Raw genomic sequence first — 15,366 nt, forward strand, 5'->3', positions numbered from 1 at the left:
CACTCAGCTAGAATGTTATTGGTGTATAGAAATGCTACTGGTGTTTTATATAGATTTCGTATCCAGAAACATTGCTGAATTTATTTACCAAATCTAGGAGCTTTTGGGCTGAAACTATGGGGTTTTCTCGGTATAATGTCATATTATCTGCAGAGATCGTTTGACTACCTTCCTTTGTATTTGGATGCATTTTATTTCTTTCTCTTGCCTGATTGCCTTAGCTATGACTTCCAGTACTGTGTTGAATAGGAGTGGTGAGAGGAGGCATCCTTTTTTTGTTCCAGTTCTCAAGGGGAATGCTTCCAGTGTTTGCCTGTTCAGTACGATGTTGGCTATGGGTTGGTCATAGATGGCACTTAATATTTTCAAGTCTGTTCCTTCAGTGCCTGGTTTGTTGACGGTTTTTAACATTAAAATACTCTGAATTTTATCAATAGCTTTTTCTGCACCTATTGAATGATCATGTGGTTAATTTTAGTTCTGTTTACGTGATGAATCACATTTATCAATTTACATATTTTGAACCAACCTTGCATCCCAGGGATAATGCCTACTGCATCATAGTGGGTTAGATTTTCATGTCCTGCTGGCTTTGATTTGCTGGTATCTTAAGGATTTTTGCATCTGTGTTCATCAATGATACTGGCCTGAAGTATTTTTGGTGGTGGTGTATCTTTGCCTGGTTTTGGTATCAGAATGATGCAGGTCTCACAGAATGAGTTAGGGAGGAGTCCCTCCCTCTCAATTTTTTGGAATAGTTTCAGTAGAAATGGTACCAGCTCTGTTTTATATTCTTGGTAGTATTCAGCTATGAATCCATCTGCTGTTGAGCTTTTCCTGGTTGTTAGGCTTTTTATTACTGATTCAATTTTGGAACTTGTTGGTCTTTTCAGGGTTTGAATTTCTTCCTGGTTCAGTCCTGGGAGGTTGTATGTTTCTAGGAATTGATCTGTTTCTTGTAGGTTTTCTAGTTTGTGTAGATAGAGGTGTTCATAATAGTCTCTGATGGTTTTCTTTTGTATTTTGATGCAGTCAGTGGTAAAGTCCCCTCTGTCATTTCTGGTTATTTGGATCTTCTCTCATTTTTTCTTTATTAATCTAGCTAGCAGTCTATTTTATTTTTTCAAAAAACCAACTTCTGGTTTTATTGATCTTTTGTACAATTTTTTGCATCTCAACTTCATTCAGGTGGATTTTGGTTAGTTTCTTCTGCTAGCTTTGGGTTGGTTTGCTTTTGTTTTTCTAGTTCTGCAAGGTGTGGTTTAGGTTGTTAATTTGAGATCTCTCTATAACTTTTTATGTGGGATTTTAGTTCTATGAACTTTCCACCTAACACCGCTTTAGCTGTGTTCCAGAGATTCTGGTATGTTGTATCTTTGTTCTTTTTAGTTTCAAAGAATTTCTTGATATCTACCTTAATTTCATTGTTTACCCAGAAGTCATTCAAGAGCAGGTTAATTTCCATGTAATTGTGTGGTTTTGAGCAAATATTCTTGGTATTGATTTCTATTTTTATTGTGCTGTGCTCTGAGAGTGTGGCTGGTAAGATTTTTTTTTTTTTAATTTGCCGCGATTTGTTTTATGGTCAATCATGTGGTCAGTTTTAGAGTATGTGCCATGTGCAGATGAGAAGAATATATATTCTGTTGTTTTGAGTAGAGAGTTCCATATATGGCTGTTAGGTCCATTTGGTCGAGTATCAAGTTCATGTCCCAAATATCTGTTTTCTGCCTTAATAATCTAATACTGTGAGTTGGATATTGAAGTCACCTATTATTACTGTATGGTCTCTGCTAAGTCTCTAAGAACTCGTTTTATGAATGTGGGTGTTCTGTGTTGGCTGCACATATATTTAGGATAGTTGTCTTGTTGATTAGAACTTTTTATAATTATATAATTCTTTTCTTTGTAATGTAATCTTTACGGTTCTTTATTTTCTGCACTAAATCTTAAAAATACTTGCCTTGTTTACCTTGCTCAAAGAACCGAGTTCTGGCTTTGTTATTGTCACATGTGTCCATGTGAAGAGAGTCCACCAACAGGCTTTGTGTGAGCAACAAGGCTGTTTATTCACTTGGGTGCACGTGAGCTGAGTCTTAGAAAGGAGTCAGAGAAGGGAGATAAGGATGGGGCAGTTTTATAGGACTGGGGTAAGTAGTGGAAAATCACAGTCAAAGGGGGTTTTCTCTTGCAGGCGGGGGCAGGGGCCCCAAGGTGCACAGTGAGGAGATCATAAGACTCATTGTTCAGAAGAGGAATGTCACAAGGTCGATCGATCAGTCAGTTGGGACAGGGTAGGAAAAAGTCATAATGGAATGTCATGAGGTTGGTCAGTCAGTTAAGACAGGAGCTCGTTGTCTCACTTCTTTTGTACTTTTCAGTTGCTTCAGGCCATCTGGATGTATACGTGCAGGCTTGGGCTCAGAGGCCTGACAGTTATTTGTCTCTATTATTATCTTTCTTTTTTATTTCATTAGTCAATTCTCTTATTTATAAATCTCTGTTGAATTTTTTATAGGAAGTTAACTCTCCCATGTTACATATTTCTTTCTTTTGTTTCATTTTTCTACATTCTTGTTTTCCCTGGAGAAATCATATTTTCAACTCTGCTGTTTTCTAAGTTACGCATTCCAATTTTGTCCTATGATAACATCCCCCAGCTGACACCCATGATCACAGAACGCCGTCACCGCTTACTTCCCCCCCAACACAGGCATGTTCTTCACATACTCCCCTCAGGTCCACTTCCAGCCACCTTGTCCCAGCAATAATGGCCATGTCTGGGGAACTCTCATCCTGGCTTGTTGTGGGCCCCCGTAGTAGTTTTGATTTCTTCACTCCTAATCTCTCACGGCTTCTTCTGGCCTCGTTTTCCTCTTTACTTAATTCCTCCAAGACTGCTTTCTCTGTGGATCTTCATATACGACAAGGATGTCTATCCTTCTTGTTTAAGAAGCCCTTGTTCCTGTATCCCTGTAGGTCCTTGGAGGTTTATGTGTAACACAATCCAGTATGAAGATGTAGAAGGGTTTTGTGTAAGTTTGGCCTCATCCAAATTCTACTTTCATTGGCCTCCTCTAAGAACATCATTCTATTCTAAAGGAAGCCTGGTCACAGCATAAGGAGTGTGTACACTTACTTTACACGAACACATCCGGCCCCGCTCCAGGCCTGCGCCACCCCTGCCGCTGGGTGGTGGCCTTTCCTTGCACCTGTGTCTTCTTCTTAGTCGAAAGAGCAAGAGCTGCTTCCTTTCTAGGACTGCTCCTGGAGACACCGATCATAGACCTCCAGTGACACACTTTACTCTTCTGGTCATAGAATTAGGAAACTGTAGCTGTCTCAATTAAATTTCAGAATGAATTAGCCTATTTGGTCTAAATGCCGTGTTCACATAGTTACTGCCTCTGTCAGAACTGATGTTGAAGGCTGGGGACAGAGGCGTTTGTTCCATAACTTGGGAAGGACAGTGAAAGGTATTCCTGGGCATTGTATGTGTAGCTCTTGCAGCCAGATTCTTTTGTGTATGAAAACTCTGCTGTCCATACTTTTGGCACCATCACATGCACTACGCCGTTTATTTTAGTTTAAGATTGAGAGCCAGTGACAATCTGATGCTACACACTTCACACATAATCTAGAGAGGTCTTACCCTGAAATTCACACTGTTGTTATTGTTGGTTTTTATGAAGCCTGCTATAAATGTGCATATTTTATGCCTAGTCTGTAACCAGTGCTGAACCTTATTGCTGAGGGACTGGGGAAACCCTTCAGATGTTAAAGAACAGCTCAGCCATCCACAGAAAAGGTGGGGGCATAGGTCATATGTTGTCTCAGCAGTGCCCCAGGACTGGACCAAGAAGCCATTCTTGTAACAGCCAAAGTGGCTCCAGGTTGCTCATCTTTGCCATTTGCTCTCTAAATGCTCCAAAGTCAAGGCCTCCAATCTGGCCAGGGGACAGTGGCTTCTAGCCTCTGACTCTGAACTTGGAGAAGGCTCACTGCTCCAATATTGCGTGGAGAGAGGCGGGGAGGCATGTGGAGGGGAGAGTGGGAGATAGAGACGAGGCCCTCCCTAGAAACAGTCACGTCCCTGAGGAATGCTGATGCATTTTGTGATGAGGATTTTCATTCATGAGATGTGTGCGGAGTGACCCTGGCTAGGTGTCCAAAAGCCTCCTTGTCTATGCTGTGACTCCAGGCCCGGGAGGCAACCCCTTTTTTGTAGAAGAGCCTGTCCTGGAAGCATCTGTCCTGAGAGTACCCGATGGCACAGTAGGGAGCTGAGAGCAACTGAGTCAGGAGGGACAATGGCCAGCCCTTCCCAGGATTCCTGCTTTGGGCAGATGCTGGCCCACTGAGTTACAGCCCAGGGGCTGACAGGGGCGTCTTGTCCAAGCCACTGTGGCCAGGTGTTGCCAGGGCAGTGTGGTGTGGGATGACACTGAAGCTGCTGCACAGCCTGGGGTATTCATCTCTGACAGACTGAGGGCCAGGTACTGCACAGCCTGAGGTGTTCATCTTTACCAGACCGAAGGCCAGGCCCAGGGCGGCTCCCCATCCCCTGCCACAACAAGGCCTCATTTGTTCCGCAAACTGACTCCATGCACCCGTCCTCCAGGCCCCTGAGTATGCCAGGCAGCAGGCCCAGTGAGCACTGGTCTCTCTGTGCTGCAGCCACGCACCTGCCTAGGGACCTCCTCCTCACCTGCCTGCCCCTCATGCCAGTCACACCCCACGTGCTGTGAGGCTGAAGTCAAGCAGCAGAGAAGGCATAGAGAGCGACAAGCCCCGCAGCAGGGTCTGAAGGAAGCCCTCTCCAGGGCAGTGTCCTTGTCCAGCCCCCGGGCATGTGCTGCAGGCATTTGGGCCCTTTGCCTCTTCTTCCAAGGGAACCACAAACAGCCCTGGGGTCCAGAGGGTTATTGGCCAGATCTCCAGACAGCGACTCCAGGGTCCTGGTCTCCAAGGGAGAAGAGGGTTTGGGGAGAGGCCTTTGGGCAGGCGTGTGGCCCGTGCTGTTCCTGAGCAGGTCTGGCAGCTGGTGCGGGCCTGGCTAATGCACTTCCCGCTGGGCCCCTCTCCCTGGAGGAGAGCATGGCCTCTTTCCCAGCTGTCTTCCAGCCAAGATGCACAGAGGGCAGGCCCGAGATGCGGGTCACAGCCAAAGCAAGTGGCAGGTGCTGCTGCTTCCCAGGGGACATTGCTGTGGCTGTTCTGTGGCTCTGAGATGCTTGGGGTGCCCACCTGGAGCTGTGAGCTGGCCTGGCAGGCCTGGGAGGGCCCCACAGGCTTTTTAAAAAAGTTTCCTTTTCTTAAGTTTTGCATAGAATCTTCCCATGTCCACTCCCCAGTACTCTTTTCTACTGTCCCCCAGACAGTGCCAGCAGAGGCCACATGCTGTCTAAATATGGCCACAGGCAGGCAGTGCAGGGTCCTGGCCTGAGGGGGCATGAGGCCAGCATCCCTCACTTTAGGACCGGGAAATCAGTTCTCAGGCTTCCAAAACAGCTGAGACAGCTGCCACTTCCTGTCACCCAAGCCTGGCTTCTGCACCTCACTTTCCTTTTGGGGCCTCAGTGCCTTCTCCACACCTTAGGACCTCTGTCCTCCAACAGAGGGTGAGGAGGGCTGGAGATGTCAAGAGGCCACCCAGCTCCCAGGCTACTGTCCTGGCCACTGCCCATCCTTGGCTCTCACTGTCCCAGCCTCCCAGCTGGCCTCCCTGGCACCTACTGGCCTGTAGCCACCTGAGCTTGGGTCTGTCTGCACATCTGCTTCTTGTGGGCTAAGCACAGATGGGACCTGGAGAGCTGCAAGCTGAGGAAGAAGGCAGGTGCATCTCTGGGTCCCTTCTCATCCAGTTGAGGCTTTCCACGATGCAGCCCTCAGGCAGGGACAGACCCACCTCTCTCAAGACCCTGTACCCACAAAGCATTTCCTCTAAATTCCATTCCTTGGACCCCAGTCTGCACCCAGCTGCCCAGTGGGCCCTCTCAAGGGCCAGAATGGGGACCAGATCTGCAACCCTGAGAGAGGCTGCAGGAGATAGGCCTGAGCGAGCTCTGCACCAAGGAGGGGCCCCCCTACCAGTGCTGTTCGGGAAGGAGTGACTGGTGCTGAGAGAGAGAAGATGCTCTCAGGGTAAGCAGGTATTGATTGTCCCTACCCTACCTTGCTCCAAAGGCCAAGCAGGTGGGATCCAAAGAATCTGGAGGTTCCCCTCTGCCCCTGCCCCACCTGGCTGAGTGACAGAGTCAGACTGGACAGTACTGCCCAGAGCCCTGATGCCTGCTGCACAGGCTGGGAAGAGTACCCTGCATCCTCTTGTGTACTCAGCTAGGGTTCCAGACTCCACGTGCGAGCAACGTGGGCAGGGGAGCTGGACAGAGCAGCCCCAGTGCCCACGCTGGCAAGTGCGTACCCCTCTGGATGAGCTATGGGGACCAGATCATCCGGGGCGTCTGTTGCTGGGAAGGCCCTGTCCAAGCTTCTGCTCTCCTGCGGTCTCAGCTCAGGGATAAGTGGCATCTAACAGTCCCACAGAGACAGTCCTAGGGGCCATTGTGGGCTGCTGTAATCCCCAGAGCTGAGCTCTACGAGATGGATGGCAGGGAGGCTTCCTTAGGAGGAGATGTCAGCAGATGAGGGTTCATGTGGGCTGGGAAGACCGAGGTCGGGTGCTTGATGTGAGCCCCACAAGTTTGAGGCCCCTGGGAAGGTGCCTGAGGCTTCCGGAGACTCAGGTCAGGGGAGCCAATTTATGCTCTTGATCCCTGTTCACAGCTGGTGCTGCACTGAAGGCTTGGGCCCTATCCTGACAGCGGTGGGAAGGAAGCCTTCTTCCCAGGAGACTTCAGGTTAGCATTCGCAGGAGAGGAATCTGGGGTCACAGGGAGTCATGTCTGGGGCAGCCAGCTTGACATATCCAGCTTCGTGCCCCTTGGCCACTTCCCTGCCACCATCCCTCAGGGAGGGCTCAGCAGGAAGAGCTCTGTCATCACTTTCTGTTTTCATTTGTGTTCCCTTCCATTTACATTATTTGGGTTTGTTCTGTTGTGGGTTTTTTCCTGATCTTTTTTCTTTTTTTTTTTTTAAGACAGGGTCTCATTTTTCAAACTGGATTATTTTTCTGTGTCTTGACTTACTTAAGGTCTTTGTAGATTCTGGCTATTAGAAGTGGGTCAGATGCATAGTGTGGGAACATTTTCTCCCATCCTGTAGGCTGTGTGTTTCACTGTCTTGGCAGTTTCTTTTCTGTGCGCCAGCTCTGTGGATCATTAGGCCCAACTTGCGCAGGTCTGTGATTCTTGCAGTTTGCTTTTGGGGCCTAAGCCATATAAATACTTTGGGAAAGCTCATGTGGAGAAGGCTTTTTTTCTAGGTTTTCTTGTAGGATTTTTGTAGTTTGAGGTCTTCCATTGAAATCTTTCATTCATCTTAAGTTAATTTTTGTATGGTGACAGGTAGGGCTGCAGTGTTATTTGAGGTGTTTTAGGTAACAGTGATGTGGAAAACCCATATTCTTTTACCTATTACTTTCATGTGGAGTGATCTTTAAGGTTCTTTGCCCAATTTTGGTTGGATTATTTGTGTGCGTGCGTGGGTGTGTGTGTGTTTTCTTTGCAGTCTTTGTTTCTGGTAAACATTCAGTGTGAACCTCCATCAGATACATGATTACTTAAAACCATTTTCTCCCAGTTTATAGGGGCCTGCTGTTTTGCTTCATTCTTCCTGTGAAGAAGCTCTTCCGTTTTTTGTGTTCCGACATGTTTATTTTTCCTTCTGTTGGTAGTGATTTTTTGTCCAGTCAAGAGAAGAAATAATTTCGGATACATTCCTGTGGCAGTGAATGTTTTTCTCCTATGTTTCCTTCATCTTCTTTTCTGTTTGCACCTGTGAGCATCGGTTCAGGTTTCCCAAATGTAATGCTCACCCTGAGTTTTCTCATGGAAGTTTTATACTTGCAAGTGTCCCCTTTGGATTTTGAAATAATTTTGAATGGGATTTTTGTGTAGTGTGAAACACAAAGGTTTTATTTCATTCTTTTGTATCTGGATTTCTGGTTTTCTCAAAATCGTCTACTGAATGGACTAGCCATTTCCCATTTTGTGTTTTGGGGGCTCTTTTGAGAAACGGGTTGACTTATACATTCAGGTTCATTTCTGGGCTGCCTAATTGTGTCCATCGGCATATGGTTCCATCTTTATGACTCTCCCATGTTGTTTAGATATTTATAGCTTTTCAACATAATTTGACATTGGGAAGAGCGAGGTCTCAGCCACATCTATATTTCTGGGAACTGCTTTGGATCTTCAGGGACTTTCATCGTTCTGTGTGTATTTTGGTATTGCTTATTTCTAGTTTTAAAATTTGTTTTGTAATACATGTTCAAAATCAGGGGTCGCAGTGGGATCTTTTCCTACTTGTATACGCTGAGGAATGATGAAATCAGGGTGTTTCTCACATCTGTTCCCATGTCTAGTGTTTATTTCTATGTGTTGTGAACCTTCAGTGTCCTTCTTTCTAGCTATATTGAAAAAGAGGCTGCCATATTGGTACCACCAGTCACCGTGCTGTGGAGCACATCAGCAGAATTCATCCCTCCCCCGGAACCGCAGCTCTGCACGCATTACCAATGACTGCCCATTCCCTCTCGTCCCCACTGCCTCTCATAACCACTATTGTACCTTCACCTTCAACTACTTTCTTTTAGCTTCCACATGGTTTAGATGATACAGTGTTTGTCTTTCTCTGCCTAGCTGATTCCGTTTAAGTTAATGACTTCCAGGATCATCTGGGGTTGCTGCAAATGACATCAGGCCATGAATTTTTAAGGATGAGGCATATTTTATCATGTCTGTGTGCTGAAGTTCCTTCATTGCCCTGTCAGTTGATGGACAGGTTAGGTTGATTTCATACCTTGGCTATTGTGAGTGGTGCTTCCCTAAACCTAGGAAGGCAGCTATTGCTTCAATATACTGATTTCATTTTCACGAAGTGTATACTCACTATTGGAATTTCTAGATAAAATGGTAGTTTCTTTTTTGGTTATATTTATTCTAATTACAGTAGGTGGTATCTGAGTGATTTTTATTTACAGTTTTGAGATGACTAATTATGTTCAATTTTTTACCTGGGTGGATTTTTTTTTTTTAACCTGGTAGTGGATTTTTTTTTTTAACTTGTTAATGGATTTCCTATCACTCTCTGTGTCCCTCTTTTCCGTGAGATGAGGCCCCAATTCACCCCACAGAGAAAGCTGGTCTGAGAGGAGCCCAGATAGGAACACAGAACAGAGCAAGTCTTGGGGACCCACATGCACCTGGCAGACAGACAGAGGAGTCTCAAGAGGTCACCTCTGGGGTCAGAGGTGAAGGGGTCTCAGTGACCAGCTGAGGCATAGAGGGGTCTAAATACGGAGAGGAGAGGTCAGCCTCTCAGAACCAAGGTCCAGAAGGAAAATCAGACCACAGGCTCTGAGAAGTCACAGAAAAAGATCAAAACCAGCAGAAAATTGTCACCAACTTGACAAGAGCAGAGAAGGAAGGGGAAGAAGGGACTCGCCTAGGACAGTCAGCTGGGTCCCTCTGCTGAACATCAAACACTGTGACACAGGCTCATACAAAAACTACCCCCTGGGACCCCCTATGCCCCCCTCCCCAGTCCCCACCAGCAGCTGTGATGCAGGAAAGCCAAACCACTGACTCTGGCGGGCATTTGCTCAGCAGAGAGTCCACACGCTTGCCTGCCCTTCTCAAGCTGAGATGAGACAGTCAACCCCACGCACGAAATGACAGGACATCTGGAAATGCAGAGGCCCAAGGAAGTTCATGTCTGGATCAGGTTTTCCCTTTGACAGTGGCGCAGGAATGGGAATGAGCTCCTGGGAGGGCGTTTGCTTCCCTAAGGAGGGAAGTGGCATGGAAGGGGACAGGGATTCTCTACACTATAGGGCTGTCGTAACCCTGATCTCTTGGTGTGACCACAAAGTAAGAGCAGGGAGGTATCCTCAGGTGTCCCCAATGCCCCAGAGAAGGGGCGGCTTGGCCCCGAGTCAGCAGCCATGGGAAGGTCCAATCTGACCACAGCCACAACTCCAGGGGTCTCCCTTCCATCCTCCCTGGTGTCTTAGTTTGGGATGGGTCTCTCCAGGTGTAAGAAATTCCAGCCTCAACCTCCAAGGAGAAGTTGGAAGCAAGCCCCTATCGCCCTCTGAGGGTCTCGTGTCCATTTTGTGTGTGTTTGGAGTGTCTGACTCAAAAGGGCTGTGTGAGTAGCAGCCCGAGTGTAATCTCCAAATCCCGCTTCCCACTTAAGGGAACCAGTCCACTCAGGTTTAATGACCAACTTCAGGCATGAAGCAGGAGAAAGATGGGCCCAGGACAGATAGTGAACAGAGAGCAGAAAGTCATCCAGGTCTACTGGGTTCTCTCAGGAGGATCCTGGGACTACCAGAAGGGGAACAGTGGATCCTTGCAATCAGAATCAGGGAGGGCGTTAAGATCTGCCTGGTCTGAGCAAGACGCCATGCGGAGCTCCAGGCTACATTGGAGTGTGAAGGAAAGGGGTGACCAGGTGAGGAAGGGCCTCTTTGGATGATGCCTCAGCGAGATGACAGCCTCTCCTGGAGGTTGCAAATTGAACATGAGATAAAAAATAATGAGATACAATAGGAATTCTGATTGACAATATTTATTGAGGGTTACTTGGATGCAGGGAGAGGGGCTGGATGCTTTGGGATGAGAGAGGAGACCCCTGCCCTGGGATTCTGCAGGGACCATTGTCACCTCCACAGTGCTCCCTTGATGGGTGACCTGGCAGCTGTAGCTTCTGCGGGACCTCCACTGGTCAGGCGTCAGGCTCGGGTAGCTGCTGGCTGTGTACTTCCTGTTGCTCTATTTGGAGGGCTTGATGGTCTCCATGCCCTGGGTGATGGGGGTCCCCCCTGCCTTCCAGGGCACGATCACATCACCTGAGGAGAAGTCACTGATGAGACACACCAGTGTGACCTTGTTGTCTTCGAACTCCTCAGAGGAGGGCAGAAACAGAGTGGCTGTGTGGGCGACCTTGAGCTATCCTGTGGAATGTAGAGTGTCCTGCACTGGAACTGGAGGGCCTGGCCCTGAATCCCTCAGAACAGAGGAGTCAGGTCACCCATCTACCCAGCATAGACCACACCAGAGGATCTAGGGGTCTAAATAGGGAGAAGAGTTTCTTGATAGCATTTCTGTGCCATTTTCATGACTGTTTGTGTGTGGTGTGGTTGTTGGACGTCTGCACCTTCGGGAGCCATGCCTCCTGAAGCACCTAGAACCTGAAGGAGAAAAAAAATTCTTATGTCAATCGACAGTAGAGTGGATACCTTATAATATGTGACTACATTGACTATGTGACTAGTATGCAACAAGGCTACAGTTACACTTAAGAACGTGAATGAATTTGAAAATTAATGTGAGCAAATCCATATTGATTTATTCTGTGTATAATAGTCCAAACCTGGAGGAGTCGAAACAGTTCATTAGCAGTCAGAGTAGTGACTTTAAGGAAGAAGTAAACTTACCGGTGTCAGAAATTTCAGGGAGGGACCAGGGCTGTCTTCACTTCACAGGGGAGCTCCATCTCACTCTCTGATGTTTTCTTAAGACCCTGATGCTGATTGAAGGTCTCTACTATACAGAAGGTGCTGGCGATGCCTAGGTGGTCAGGGGGAGTCTCACTAGGAAAAGCAAATGATAGGCAGCATCAAACTCAGAGTTCTGGGTCTAATGAAATACCCCAGAATGGATAGAGGGTGCCCACTTAGTTTTATATCTCATTATGTAAAATGAGGGTCCTCCAAAGATAAAAAATGTCATCCGTAGCATGGACAGACGTACGTGCTATCCGCACATTTTATCATGTGGAGCTTCTTGCATAATTCTTAGCAATCTGTGAATAAAAAGACTAGAACTTGTAAATATCAACTTAGACAACAACTGAAGCCTAATTTTAGAAGACAGGAAATAGTGGAATGCCATCTTCTGTGTGAAGGAACTCTTGGCTTCCCCAAAAATTAGAGAACTGAAGAGAAAGAAGCCTCATCTCAGAATCTGTGGGAGGGATGGGAAGTGGAGGCTGGAAACATGCTCAAGGTCAAACTTCTCCCCGGCCTTCCCGGGAGACTGGAGCTTTACCAGTGAGGCCAGAGTGGATATTCACTCTGCATCCACCCATGGGAAATCGCACAGTGAGGACAGAAACATGAATGTGCTATAACAAGTCCTCAAAGTTGAGAGGGTGATTACCAGCTTCCCCTTGGCATACAGCAGAAGAACTTTTTCTCTAAGTTCAGGTAAATGCCTGTGAGAGAGCTGTGTCCCACAGAGTCCTTTCATTACAGATGACACTCAGTGCCCAGCCCTACAGCCCTTGTGCACAACCCCAAGGAGTGCTGATTAATCCAAACCAAAGGTTTTGTTGTTTCACTGGGCAGAAGAGAGGAGGTGTACTGCAAAGTACCCTTAGGAACACAGCATCCATATAGCCCCTAGAGACAGTTCTTACATTTATGTCAAGAAGTTCTTACATGATTGCCAAGAACAAACCAGACCTCACACATATTTTCATTTTGTTTTTGATTTCATACCCCCTCCTTCAGCCCCTCAAGCAGCAGGGATAACCTGAAGGCTCTTGGGAACCCTTTCCCATCAGGTCCTACCTGGAATCGTTCCCTACCTGGAGGGTCGTCCTCTTCTTCACTGAGGCTCCCCGGAAACCATTCTTTGGAAATGAAAACATCAGTACAAGTGATTAGAAAGGGTGACTCACCCACTCCTCCTCCTCCAGCTGAAGCCATGCTGCCTCACACATGATCCCCTGGTCTGTGCTCTACACTGACGAACCTTCCTACGGCCTCTCTGGCCAGAGTCCTATAGCAGCAAAACCACTTTCTCACGAGACCCCCAGTCGTCCTTCCCAGCAGGATCCCAGAATCAGGTTTCTGCTCACCCAAGCAACAAGTTTGTCCCTCATGAAGTGAGTAGCTTCATGGTGCTTACTGCATTTGCTGCCATGCCATGTTACCTGCAGTCATACAAAGGAAAACGTTATGAGGATCAGATTCTGCTGTGCACTTCACTTAGATCTGTTATTCCCTTGACAGTGTTAGAAAACCAGAAGCAGTACGGTGGTTGAGCCATAGGTCAACATCCCCAAAAACTATGAGGATGCCTATGGAAAACTAAGATCTTTATTCACAGAATTTACCTTTAAAGCTGATTTAATAGGCAAACACACAATGCTTAACCCCAGGAGGAAAAAGTGTTGAAGAAAATGCCTCCGTATTACAGCCAATAATGGATGCTGTCCTTTAAAAACCTCCCAGTGTATCACGTATTAGTTGGGAAGACACTCCCACTGAATTTCACCCCCACAAAGAGAATTGTGTATGTTGTACATAATGTGCATTGTCAGATTTTCATATCAAAATTGAGAAGAAATCAGGAAAGCAAAATATCTTTAAACCTGCACATCTTGTACGTGTATCTCTGAACTTAAATTAGAAATTAAATTAAATTTTAAAAAAATTGCCAGAGTAGGCAAATGTAGAAAAACAGAAAGTAGATGAGTGGCGGCCTCAGGCCAGGGATGTGGGGGTTGGTGAATAAAAAGCCAGATGTGAAACAGTGATCAAGTCACTGGCCCCCAAATAAAGCATAGAGGAGGCTTGTGGAAAATGCAGTGGGTTTTCTTGGAATATTCAGCAAGTGTCCATGTTGGCTGGCAAATACAGAATTATTTTTTAAGGAGAAAAGGTTGCTACTGAGAAATACTACCAGAGAGTTTGTAAGTGATGCCGTCCTTTGACTGCCGTCGCCAATCAGGCCTCAGTAGGTCATAACCTCCAGTGACTGGTCGTTAGAATCCATGACACTGAGGCCTGATTCATGATGGCAGTCAAAAATGATATTCACTTGATATTCTAGAAGCCACGGAAAAAACAAAAAGCATCTCTCTTCCAGAGAAAGAAATGCATCTTACAATATCTGGTATTACCTTCTTCTTCCCATTGCCGTGTGCAGATGCCTGCTGATACTCAGCGTGACCTAGGAGAACATAAGAGTGACAGTCAGTGCATTGGTGCTGCTGAGGAATGCCACAAGGAGCCTTCAGGGGTGTGGACCAGGGCTGGAGTGTATGGAGGTGGGGGGTTGACAGGCATGGACTGAGCTGCTGCTGGACCATTCTCCTTGGTGTGGAAGGAAGGCAAAGGAGAGGGGCAGAAAGAAATGAAAGAACCTTGGCTTTCTAGCTAGAGCAACTTCATCAATGTGAAATAGTCACCTTAAGAACAGTTTAATACAGAAAGGCACTGTACTGTAGAAACAGGAAGTAGATTCATAGGATCTGTTTCAAAGAATTTATTACTTGATTAAAGGGCTACTTTATGGGTGAAAGTGATTCAGTTTTACCCAAATTCTATTTACCGCACATTCTTTTTCATACAAGTCATGAAAAAATTAAATACTAAAATGCTACAATTAAAAATCGTCATGATTTCCTTTTTTAAGTCTTCTTGTGGAACCATGGTGTGTGCACACGTGCCTTTTTGGCTCCCTGTGATCAGGGGCTCCAGCAGCTTCTGTGTCATTCTTTCTGAGGAGATCCCTAAACATCAGGCTTCATTCAAACAGGCCAGGCTCACAGAGCCTGCTCTGCCTACACCAGTGAAGCTGAGAGACATGACTCTGAATACTTTCTGCAATGAGAATAAGTTTCCAGGTTCAAATATATGTTACCTACTGAAATGAGGAAATGCATGAAAATAGCAATGAACAAATTCATAAAAAATGGTCCATGAATAGGGGGGTGATTTTTTTTAACTAGCTTACAAGATTTTTTTTTGATGCCTGTTCATTCAGACATACAAAATATTGGTATAAAAAATCACAAGTTGTTATCAGTCATGTCAAACCTAACTTATCGGCTGTCAACATAAAGATCCTATCTCATTGACTTTGTGGCCTCCAGCAAAATCTAGCACATAGAAAATTACAAATATATTTATTAAATAAAAACACAGAGACAGAGAAGACTGGTCAGGCAGTCAGAGAAGATTGCATTTGATTACCTGGATGATAATAAACTACATAACTTTTGAGGATTAATATGGAAATTTCCTTCTGTTTATGCTATCTTCCCTTGTGGAAGAAGGATGACAAAGATGAGCGGGAAAGAAATGAGAAAGAGAGTCCTTGGCTTAGAAGCTAAAGTTCACCTAATATAACATTAAATAGTCTCCAAAAGGTCTTGAACTATATGCTGTGACCCAGTGACAGGATTCCCTCATTCCGCCTACCTGGCTTGAGTTAAATTGCCATTGTC

General features: G+C 46.1%; 1 long non-coding RNA gene across 1 annotated transcript; it reads right to left on the reverse strand.

Moving 5' to 3' along the window:
* Positions 1–11,588: 11,588 nt before the first annotated feature.
* LOC115836022 lies at positions 11,589–14,075 on the reverse strand. Its single transcript, XR_004031026.1, has 3 exons — positions 14,038–14,075; positions 12,718–13,065; positions 11,589–11,719 (listed from the first exon to the last, which is right to left on the reverse strand). It is a non-coding gene; the product is annotated as an uncharacterized LOC115836022 (long non-coding RNA).
* Positions 14,076–15,366: the final 1,291 nt, after the last annotated feature.

The sequence above is a fragment of the Nomascus leucogenys genome, chromosome 7b (genome assembly GCF_006542625.1).
Source record: "Nomascus leucogenys isolate Asia chromosome 7b, Asia_NLE_v1, whole genome shotgun sequence".
NCBI classification, from domain to species: Eukaryota; Metazoa; Chordata; class Mammalia; order Primates; family Hylobatidae; genus Nomascus; species Nomascus leucogenys.